Here is a 12,047-nt window from a genome sequence, read left to right on the forward strand (position 1 = left end):
TGCACGCAAGAAAGTAAACAAAGCCAATACATTATCACGCCGGCGGCCATCTTGTATCGATGGCACTTCGATAGATCGACAGTTGTAAAATATGGGCGGTAGTTTGAAAATCATATCAGAGGATATGAAATACGTGAGAATGAAATCATAGCTATCATACCGCTTGCCACCAAAATTTACTCTCCTTGTTGAGATATTTCGCTGTGGCCATAGAAATATCTAACACCGATGAGGAGTGTTTATAATTTTCTTTGTACATCTACATCGTATTCATTGATGTGAAATCCTTTTAGTTTTTTTTAAATTTTAAATGGGTTTATTGTTTATGAGTGTTAATTATTTTCTATTGTCTATCATCTGTGAAGTTACATGTAGGAATATGGTTAATGGGTTCTCCCGTAAATAAATTTTTGCAGCAGGTATGATATGACAAATCTGCTATTAATGCGATATAGCATGTCCTCTGCAGGTGTGATGTTTAAGTCTATGCATAGAGAAAATCATGGCTAGTATGAGTTCACATAGCTCGTAAGTTTTATTCAAGCTTGCATATAGCATTGAAGCCAGAATTAGTTTGTCACAGCAAGTTTGCTGCAAACTTGCCGCGACAAGGTTGGTCGTCACAAGCTGATGACAACCCAAGGACAAGTACAAGCGTTTGCCGCAAGTTTGCATGCTAACTGTGTCCGCGATCGTCCTAGGGACAGGGTAGGCCCGGACCCACCCAAATTAGACAGAAACATTTAAGAATCGAAGTCCAAAGTTAAACTTCATTTGTGTTTTTTGCGTTCTTTGCCCAGATGATTTTCGGACTTAGTTTTTTGGCACCTTCGTTGAAAATATTGTAAATGGAATTGAATGACGAAAGTCAATGCATCCCCAAAAAAGCTGTTTAAAACGCGATTCATGGACTTAAGAAGTTATTAAACCTTAGATTATGGAATTGGAAATCTATTAGGCAAATGAAAATATTGCCCACAATGTTGCAAAGTAACGTTGCCATTAAACGTTGTCCAAACGTTGCGTCAACGTTAACATTACAGTGCAACATTTGTAACGTTGCTACAACGTTGAGACAACCTTCTCTGCTGCTGGGGTGGATATTATCTTTGTAAGATGGAATTCTATAATTGCAATTTCTTGGTTCAAAAAATTACCCAACAATGTGCATGGAAAAAGTAAATAGGCAAAATTCTATTAATTACAATTTTATAAGCTTCGTGCAAGAGTTTTTTACAGGATTACAACATGACAATGATATAAATAAAACAAATTTATTTACAATTTAAATATCAACATATATTCTGTTCGACCTAATCTTTCACAATGGGACAGATAATAGACAGATAAAGACAAACTTTTTGCCAAATCTCCTTTCATGAATAGGAAATCACCACTTGAATTGTAAGTTCATAGTAGCAGATGCATTTTAAATATCAGTTTCCAACAGTGAAAACAGATAATTAGATATTTTAGAGGAGGAGACAAAATTGATAAATATAGTCCAAAACAAATTTTCTACACAAAGAGAATCTGTCAAAATCATTTTTCTGCTGAAGCACAGACAGTTTGTGCATTCCTCAGATATTTCAAAAACTCTACATGAACATCGTAATGCTTATCAATAATAACAAATATGGCAATATTTATATTCAGCAGATACATTCATTTCAATGGAACAAACAGTAACGTTACTTAACATCATATTTCATGAAGACATTCTTTAATGCATACCTATAATACAGTTCAATGATGCATGAGCAAAGAGTAATTTTCGAAATTTTTATAGTTCTATAAAAATGAATAAGCAGTAAATAACACATCTACATTTGAATAGATTACTGCCCAGAAAGATGAAAAATAGGTAAAATAAAAAAGGTGAAAAGGATAATGAAATTTTTGCATACATGAAAATGACCTGTTGAACAAAGCTAGGAGGCAGTGCAATAAACCACGTGGGTTTGTCTGGCTCTGCCTCCTTTGTTCTTTTGTTAAATAGAATTTAGGAAATTGAATTTAATTTGAAAGGAAATTTAATTTGAAGGAAAAGAACACTTCTTTGTAAGATTTAAAGATTCTTTTATAGTTAAATTATGATTTTAAAAATCACATCAATCTCAATTTGGCACCGCTGTCACAATAGATACTCAGCAATAAATTAGTATCAGATAAGGCCCTCTCTTATATATGTAATTTTATCAATACAATTTGACTTTGGAATACATATCTCTAAAATGTTAAACACACAAATTATACTGTGATCCCAGATTTTTTTACATTAAGAACATTGCCTCAGCATTTTTTTAGATCAATATTCACAACACACAAAAATATTAATTCCCTGTAAGCATTCATGAGCTTTAGGCATGTTTCTTTGCTAGCAATGGCAATCAAATCAACGCTCTAAGTGACTGCCGTATAGTGATGAATGCCAGGGACTCGTTGGCAAATTCGCAGGTATGCACTTAAAAATTTGTAAAAAAGCCTAATATATGCATTTTCTGAAGGTAATTATTTTTTTTTCATGTGCCCTCAATATTTACAGGTATGTAAAACCATGACAGATACTAAAAAATAGTTACAAAAGCTACATGAGGCAGAAAAAAGTAAAAGTGTAAATAAACGCAGCCAATAGATTGGCCCGGTGGCACTGTTTTAATGGATAAAAAGCACAGATGATTTCAGAATGAGAATTGGATCAATTTCATATCATAATTGAATCAGACAAAGAATGCAAATATGCAAATATTTACAATCAATAGTTCGGTTACGCATTGTTTTGATATAATGCTCATACCACGTGCCTGACTGATGAAAATTGTGCATATGCACGCTAGGGAATCAATGCCCCTGCATCTTAAACTGGATTTTTACACATGTTTGATCATAGAGGCATAACTCAAGTGGACATTTTAATAATAACTGCCAAACATTAGGAATATTTTTTAACATAAATCAACATAAATATGTAAAAACCTTCATATGCTCAAAACAGTCACTATCACAATCACATCATGAGCTTAAGTATATACTTGAAATAAATTCACCTTAGCACATTTGTTGTTGAACAGGAAACCAATTTGCAAGTAACAATGGAGTTTCATTATGTTTGAAATTACATTTATGCTCACAAAATTTACTCCTATGCTGCAATAAAGTAGTTTCCTTCATCAAGGCATTGATTGCAAATCGTTACCAACCATTAGTGTATTCATAATACACAAATTATTTGGTTTTTGAAATGCCGGTTTAGACGAATGGCAAGGGTCAAATTTTATCCTCACTTGAAAAAGGCCAGATTGGCGCCCATGCGATGCCACTCCACGTGACGTCACAGGGACCTAGTTTCTACACGAGAGGATAGGAGTTTTACATCGTCTGAGGTTACCAATGCATGCATGAGGCACAGAGCTCAGGGAAACTTGTCTTAATTATCACCTATTAAAACTAGTTATTAAAGCATTCCGACGAGGGGGTCTTGAAAGCTCGAGACCTGCTCCGCTTAATTTCATCTCCCTAACTTCATCTTTCACCCTGCCATCGTTCCAATGGCGTGCGTTCATCGATCACATTCATGCGTGACGACAATGATTTTAATGTATTTAGTGGCTGAGCAACATCTTCCTGCTGCCCCTGCCTGAAGACACAAGCGTGGATGTTGTTTATTGCCCACGGAGGCCACCTCCATCTCATCGAGGCCACCTCATCTGCTGGGTGGCAGGCTCCGCATTTGCCATGACACCTTCCCACCACAGACTGACCATCCTGTGTGAGGAGAATCAAACACTTATTTCCATGTGCTTTTTACAAGTAGGCGTGCCAACCCTCCCCTATTTATATCTTTCACGGTTCATAAGTTTACTTTGTGGCACCTTACATCTGCTGGCAAATATCTTGGAACATAGTAAATTCCAGTTAATCATACTAGATAAACCTAAACCAGTTTCAGCCCTCACATATCATTCTCAAGATGAAACACCTCATGATAATGGCATATAATAATAGACTATGGAATGACAGATTAATACAACATAGTAATAAAGTGTATAACCTCTTGAGAATTACATACGACAGTTAAAACAAGGCAAGGTTTACTTAATGAAGCTGTGTGGAACATACAAAGTTACAGTATATTTATTTAACCCCCAGAGCTTCTATTTTTTTCTTAGTTCATCAATGACATAAACACTTTTCATGGTTGTTGAATATTTCATCTTTGCTTAGTTAAAAGCGGTGAAATTAATATTAAGTGCAAAAGCACAAAATTCCCGGGTCCCACAAATGAAACCACAGATCTTTGGTTTTTCAGGCCACAGTGGCGACCCAGGTTCATTGGGTTCCATAGCAAATTACCAAGGTTCATCGTACTAGTTGCTTCATTTGGGCCGTTGGGATCCATCAAAGATCGATGCAAGATGTCCAAAATGCAAAGGAATGTGGACTTCCAAGAAGCCACACCAATGGTGTAGTCCATTTCAGAGCTAACCCCACAATTCGTGGTTATCATTGAAGTTATCTACTGACTAAGTTTAAATCAGTTCATTATCCAGTCAACAAGTGGCTGTAGGCTATGGTGGATGTGTTTGACAAGCATTGTGAGGTATATGGCATGATAATAAATCTCCAGAAAACGGTAGCTAAGAAGCATGAAGGTTTGCATGAAGTATTTGGTAAGGATCCCTTCTCTGCATGAATTTCCCTCTTCAATTCAAAATAAGGCAAACTCCCTTTCATTTTACCCAAACATATTCTTTGCTTCCTCCATCTCCCACATTTACACAGCATTCGCCCCTTCACTAAAACTGTTTTCAACCACCCTTCCCTGCTTAAAAACTTTCTCCATCCAAACCTTCTGTCCCCTCTATATTTCTTCTGGAAGCTGCCTATCCTCACCCACCATGACCAGCTCTTTGTCATTCCTCTACGTCCACTTCAATTTCTCCATTCTTCTCCACACCCACATCTCAAAAGCCTCCAGCCTTCTCTCGTCCTCCTTCTTTAGCGTCCATGTTTCCAACTCGTAAAGCATTAGACTCTTTACTAGCCTTTCCCATAACTTTAACTCAATTACCTCTCAACAGCTCTTTCCCATTCATGAATGTCTCTTTTGCTAATGCAGTTCTCTTTCTGGTGTCCTCATGCAGTATCTGTTGCCCGCTAATGCGCAGCTCAAATAGTTGAATTGCTCTACCTGCTCAAGTTTTTGCTCACCTCCCTTGTCCCAAGTCTTACATTCCTAGCTTGTGATCCTTTTCAAAACTGCATAACTACCTTCTCCTTACCTACCGTTTTCTGGAGATTTATTATCATGCCATATACCTCACAATGCTAGTCAAACACATCCACCATAGCCTACAGCCACTTGTTGACTGGATAATGAACTGATTTAAGCGTATCTTCCATCATATTAACTCCAGCTTCCATCTCATCCCAGGCCTCTCTTACCATTTCATGAGTCTACACATTAAAAAGCAATGACGAGTATTGCCTCGCTCCTTGGCCAATGTCTGCCCAACCTGATTCTCCATCCTCTCACTAGTTGCAAATAAGGCAAATAGCACTTCAACAGTCTGGGCCTTGTGCAAACTATGAATGAATTGCCTATCCCTCCAATCTGCCACTAAATATTTTCATAAGGATTTCTTATACAATTTCCATACATTCCACAGCAATTATGTCCACTATATTTAATCTTCCTGGCTTTTTCCTGCTATTTTACATATCCTCCACATACTACCTACTTCCATTTACTCTGAACCATGGGATGCTCAGATAAGGCCCTTAATTTTTGACATGGCTTGTATTTCTTTGCCTTCTGATATTGACTCATGACTTTAACTTTGCCTCTCTTTCCTGCTGAATTTTTTCCTTTTCCTCACACTGTCTTTTCCTTCAAGCCTCCCTTGCTGTCTCAGTTTCACATTGTAATCAATTATTTGTTTCCCCATACATCCTTTTGCTTTTCTCCATGTCCACACTTTTCCACTTCCTTCTCTCCTCCATTTCTCCTATAATTTCTCTGCTATCCAGGTTTTTCATCCTTCTACAACCAATTTAGCCAACTGGCTTCTTGGCAGCTTTTATTATTGATGGTTCACTCTAATCCCATCCTTCCTCTATTGTCTGCATTTGTCCAACCTCCTCGATACTATTCCACACTAGTTCCTCTATTTTATCCTCACTGTCCCATTCAGAGCTTCAACATTCCCTTTCCTTGCTGTTCTGGTATTCTTCAGTCCTTTGGATCCTTTAGTAGCATTTCATAAGAACCAGGTTGTAACCGGAATCTACATCAGCCACAGGGAAGCTGCGTGAGTTTTTCACTCTAGTCCTAAACCCCTGTCTTAACATGATGCAGTCTATTGAGTATCTGCCCATGTGCACCTCTGCCATTTGTAATAATTAAGCATTTTGCTTTAGTGATGAATTAGATTCTCCATAAAAAAATTTACTGCCTTCTCACCCATGTCATTTTGAATTCCTAATTAAAATTTTCCTATTTCGTTTCCATCTTTCCCTTCTCCGAATGTGTTGTTCCAGTATGTTGCTGTGTTGTTGCTCCTGCTCCTAATAAACTGGTTAAAGAACTGAATGGAGTCCGGCCGCCGAGAGTTGTCCCTTTACAGCCAGAAGGGGCAAGGGAATTTGGGGTAGGGGCAAGGGAAACGCCAAGTCACATGTGAACAAAAGGCTTCTCTGAAGAAAGGAGGGACAACGACCGTGAAGGAAGAATCCCTTTTTTTTCAGTTATTTGAGTAGCTTGTCTGTGTAGTTGAGGCTTATTTTGGTGAAAACATTGTATGACTAGGCTATGAGGGTTTGAGGTGCGTTTCTGAGACAGCAATTGGCTGCAAAATGTGCTGCAACCACATCCACCCCTCCTTTTGCCCTGCCATCAGACAGCTTCCACCGCCTGGACTGCAGTGATGGGCATAAATACAGTGGAACTTGGTTATAACATCATCAAAGGGACCTGAAGATTTTTAACGTTATATCCGAGTGACGTCATGAAAAAGCAGCCTTAAATCTGAGTGAAAGAACAAAGTAAAAACGTAAATGTTCTGCTATATGCAACACTGTTTACTGTGATGTGACTGATGATCTACCGTAACTAACGAAACAAGCAATACAATACAGTAGGCCTGTGTCAGTGGCCTTGTAGAACGTAGGGGTGGGAAGGGATAAGACCCAGGTATGCGTGACAGCCCCCGCTCCCTTCAGACACCAATTAGACAAAAGAGTTGCATCCCGTCACCAGCTCAGCGTCCTGCTTGTGACCTGTTTTTGCTTTTGATGTTTCTACACATGGTTTCTATGAACTTTGGGACATAATAGCCAATAATAGACACACTACCACTTTTCCAACCTAAGAATTGCAAAATGTTTGACGCTATACCCGAGCGTCACAATATTTGTTGACGATATAAACGGGTTTTTGTACAACATAAAATGTTAAATTTTGGCTATTCTGCATAAAATGTGACGTTAAACCTGAGTTGACATTACAGCTGATGCCGTTATAACCAAGTTCCACTGTATAAGGCTTTTCTCTCTCACAGTGGTTTAGTAAGCACTACCTCCATCTCCTGTGCCACAATGTGGAATTGAAACTCTAACACCAAGTTGAGTAAACACAGTCTGAAATATGGCTTGGTGGTATAACTGGTAGCATATCTCACCTTCAATTGGGATATCTAGGTTTGAATTCGATAAGCCAAATGATTTTTATGGCAGATTTCACCCTAGTCCTCCTTTTCCTATGACCCAGGGCTTGCTCTTTAAGACAGACATGCCCTCTTAAAATCACGACCAGAGAGGATTGCTTTGACACCAAACCATTAAATAGTAGAATAATTATCCCTTTTAGTGCCAGCCTATTTTGTCTGGTATGCTCAAGAGTACCAGGGCTTTTTTGGCAAATTTGCTGGTTTGAACTTAAACATTTATAGAAAGCCTAAAATGCATTCTTTACAATATCTGTCACATTCAAGCATGACATATACAACAAAATAGTTACAAAGGCTACATGAGGCACAAAAAATTAAAGGCTTGGGTGCCAAAAAAACCCAGCCAATAGATCAGCCCAACAGTGATGCAGCTAGGAATTAAGGGGTTTAGATGCCACTAATACCAGGGTGTGTGGCGTATGGAATACCCATCAGGATAAGTGGTAGGTGAGAGATTAATAAATTGCTGTATTTTTAGATAAATGAATCAAAATGGTGAGTTTCACGGCTTTCTGTGGGATATTTTATTAATCCTTAAACTATTCTATTAGTAATATCAATCCAATTAAGTAAAATGGATTGAACTTAAAAATTTCTCTGAGGCCTGGGAGGGTTTTATCCCTCAAAACACCCCCTTGCTGTGCCACTGCAGCCCTATATACTCTTGCACATATCTCCCAGGCTGATGGATAGCACTTTAATGGTTAATCACGATGAAGAAAAGTTAAGAGCCATGCACTCACGTCTTTCCTGCTGACGTGAACAGCTGCCCCTGCTATGAACTGCTATGCACCCTGCTACTGCTATGAACCCTGAGTCCAGTACCCTTGAAGTTGATGCTGAAATGACCCTCAGGACAGTCTAGGGAGCTGTAGCAATCGCCCGCTTCCCCATAAGCCACTCTTGTACCATGTATCTGCCTGGCATAGGTCAGTCATATCATCAGCTGGAAGTTAGCAGACAGCATTGCCTGAGGCACACACACATACAGTCACAGGTCTTATTGTAAAATTTTCTCTTTAGATTCAAACAATGGACCAAAAATTCAATGAGATGCTCATTAACTGTTCGCTTCATTTGAAAAATGAAAGTAATAATTTGTGGAAAAAAAACACTTTTTCGCCATTTTCAAATGTTTTTTTTTAGATGAAAACCTTGGATTGTTTTCAATGATTCTTGCATTTTTTAAGAGTGAAATCCTTCTACTTAAACCATGTGAAAACCAGAAGTTAGATGATGATTCTGTCATTTACGAAATCACCTGTTGGAAAAACCTCTGCCATGACCATATTTACCCCAACTTTCAATAGTTCAAATGGTGGATTTAAGGTATAATGCCCTTAATCAAGCACCACAGAACATTGATGGGGGGATACACCAATGAAATGGTGTTTCACTAAGAAAATATATTTTACATCAACCACAATAATAGATGCAGCAATACTTAGTCAATTCTCATTGATGTGACATTGATTCAGACGCGTAAGAAGACTGTCTTTGGAATCACCTTTGCCATTGAAATCAATGGTGCACCCACAATCGTCTCTTCGTAAACCCCCATCTGGGCATGAATTTGGCTTCAATAACCTGAGCACAAGGAAGAGATGATATGACCAAAATTTACACAATTTCCTGGCAACCTAAAATTAATCTTAATTATTAAATCTAATCTTAATTATTAATGATGTATCACAAACAGTTACAAATCTCTAAAATAAAGATATTATACCCTCCAATAAAATCTAAAATCAAAGAGAAATCTATTCATTCCTTGCCACGGTAAATAAAACACAAGTTATTTATAATAGGAGATGATGCAAGCAAAAATTTACACAATTTCCTCGATACGTAAAATTAATACATATATAATCTTATCTATTAATGATGTATCACAAAGAATTAAAAATCTCTAAAATATACAACACTGTGAAGTGAAAAATGATTTAATACAATTGTGATATTTTAAGCTAACTGAATAGGTACACTGGGTAACATGAAAACTTGATGGGAATCGAACCATAGACCATACAGTAGGTCATAAATATAGAGAATGGAAATGAAAGGCTGCTTACCTTCTCCCATGGCCCCGTCTTCCTTCTTCAAACTTCTCTATTCTCCTTCCGTTGAAGTGTGTGGGTCAGCAGAGCATATCCTGGCACTGTAGGGCATCCGGGAGAGAGAGCACTTGGCATCGGCAAGAACTTGCACCCCTGAGCCGCGACATCCGACTTCTCGAAACAGACGACCTTATCCAAAGGAGACATTGCACTGCAATGAATTGAGGACATGAAATTCATCATGTATGTATGTCACAACCTTTCTAGTAATGATTTTTGTGAAGATGGCAATGAATACGCCAATTGCCGCTTTATGGCAGAAAAACTGAAATCAAAACATACTAAAAAAAACACGACCATCCCTCTACTTACTTAGCCATTTCTTAAAAAAATGTAATTAAAGCTTGGAAGGGCTAGTAAAGTTTAGGTGGTAAGCAATTTCAGGCAAGAATCATTCTATTTAAGTGAGAAATTTTTAAAATATACATTGGTCCATGGCTGGCACTTGATCTTGAACTGGTGATCATTTTTAACCACTAAGTTCTTAGCTACCCCACCATTTAGGACATTTCCAAAGAGTTTTACAAAAAGTAACTGTAGCTAGTTCCTTTTTTAAAACGGTAATTGGTGCATACTTCTAATTGTAACTAAAGTAAGCTACTTCTCCTTGGTCCTCCACCCATCTCAAGAAATCTCAGCCTAGATCTGTGAAAACCTAAGCTAAATAGAAGTCCACACAAACTGATTTAAAAATCAAAGTACGTATCACAAATAAAGTCACAAAACTTCTATGGATCACGTATGAGAGTAAGAGGATTGAGTGAAAACAACTTACCAGGCCCCACTCTCCATGCAACCACTTGGGAGAGAGGGGAATGTGTGGGCACCGAGTTACATCACGTGGCTTTTCCGAGTGGGAGCAATGAGAATCGTTTGCATCTCTCATATTCGTCATGGCAGGCAACTAATCTTCAAACATATCCCCCAGGTCTCTCACCTTCTTCCCAACAGGTTTCTGAGCACTATTGGTGAGTAAATTATTTAAAAAATTCAAACATGGATGATTATACTGTAAATGTCCTCTAAAATAACGATCTTCAAATTTTAATCAATTTTGGTTTGAGGACTGCCAACGTATTCCATGCTAGTGAAAAAAACCTTAACGCAACAGCATAATAGGAGCACATAGTACCTCAAATGTTTCATTAAAGTGTTCGTATTCCTCACCCGTTTAAAATCATCAGTTAATATATAATTGACCACTATAATTTACAAGAGGTATAGCATACATTTTGTCACAGCCACTCCCTTTTCTGACTTTGCCTCCTAAAATGAACCTTTCAAATGTAAAATATATTCAAAACTTGCAAACAACGATTGCAATAAGGCCACTTCTTAGCATGATTTTCATGATACATAGTATGTATGAAGATTTGCAAGATGTTAGAATCCTCAGTTTCATCAAGCTAAATTCGAATTTTTCCAAGACCCTGTGAAAACTTCCCTGCAAAACAGAAATGCAGAATTCAATGATGTTGTCATGTAAAAGAAGTAAATAAGAGCATTTTAACAGCTAACTCCTCAACACCACCACAAGTTTTCTGAAAATCCCTTACACGGCAAAAATAATTAGTGTGACCTGTGGGCTCATGCATTTGTAATTTTAAGAAATGCAATTTTTTGTTTAACACTTTCAATGCTGACCATGTAAAACTCAAAATTGACCCCCGGTGCGGCTGTCGTTTTTTAATGCAAAACGCATGCATGGGTGCCAAAAGAGCTGGGAAAAATAATGAAAAAATTTTCTTGGCCCTAATTTGTTAGCTATGAATTTTTTTATTTATGACGTGATATCACGTCACCCGCACAGTGGGATATAAACGTAATGCGGGTTGCATACTGTCGGCTTTTTCCCCGCGCCACAGTTTTCTTTCAATTTTTTTGTGCGCTATGTATCCAAGAAAATACGAGGAAAATGAGTTTGCAATGTTCTACTGGTATCGCCATTGGTATTTTGCCACTGCCATAGGGAAATTTTTGGCTTAGATGAATGTATTGCAAGTTATAAATACAAGGAGTTTCCGTGAACAGCTGTTTGATTATGATGGTAGTTCTGGGCAAGATATTTCGGCGTATTCCTTGTACTAGAAATCCTAAGTGTCGGGGTAGGGTTCTATAATATTGAATAATTTTTACATTTTCCTCTGAAGCCACTATTCTCGACACAAATTCCTTTACTCATTTCTTGTTTTCAGCTCCAATT

At 37.8% G+C, this 12,047-nt stretch overlaps 1 long non-coding RNA gene across 1 annotated transcript; it reads right to left on the reverse strand.

Moving 5' to 3' along the window:
- Positions 1 to 3,374: 3,374 nt before the first annotated feature.
- Positions 3,375 to 11,191, reverse strand: LOC124154753. The gene is made up of 5 exons (XR_006864006.1): positions 10,620 to 11,191; positions 9,800 to 9,995; positions 9,235 to 9,314; positions 8,471 to 8,673; positions 3,375 to 3,765 (listed from the first exon to the last, which is right to left on the reverse strand). It is a non-coding gene; the product is annotated as an uncharacterized LOC124154753 (long non-coding RNA).
- Between the last annotated feature and the right edge of the window lie 856 nt (positions 11,192 to 12,047).

The sequence above is a fragment of the Ischnura elegans genome, chromosome 2, assembly GCF_921293095.1.
Source record: "Ischnura elegans chromosome 2, ioIscEleg1.1, whole genome shotgun sequence".
Classification (NCBI taxonomy): domain Eukaryota; kingdom Metazoa; phylum Arthropoda; class Insecta; order Odonata; family Coenagrionidae; genus Ischnura; species Ischnura elegans.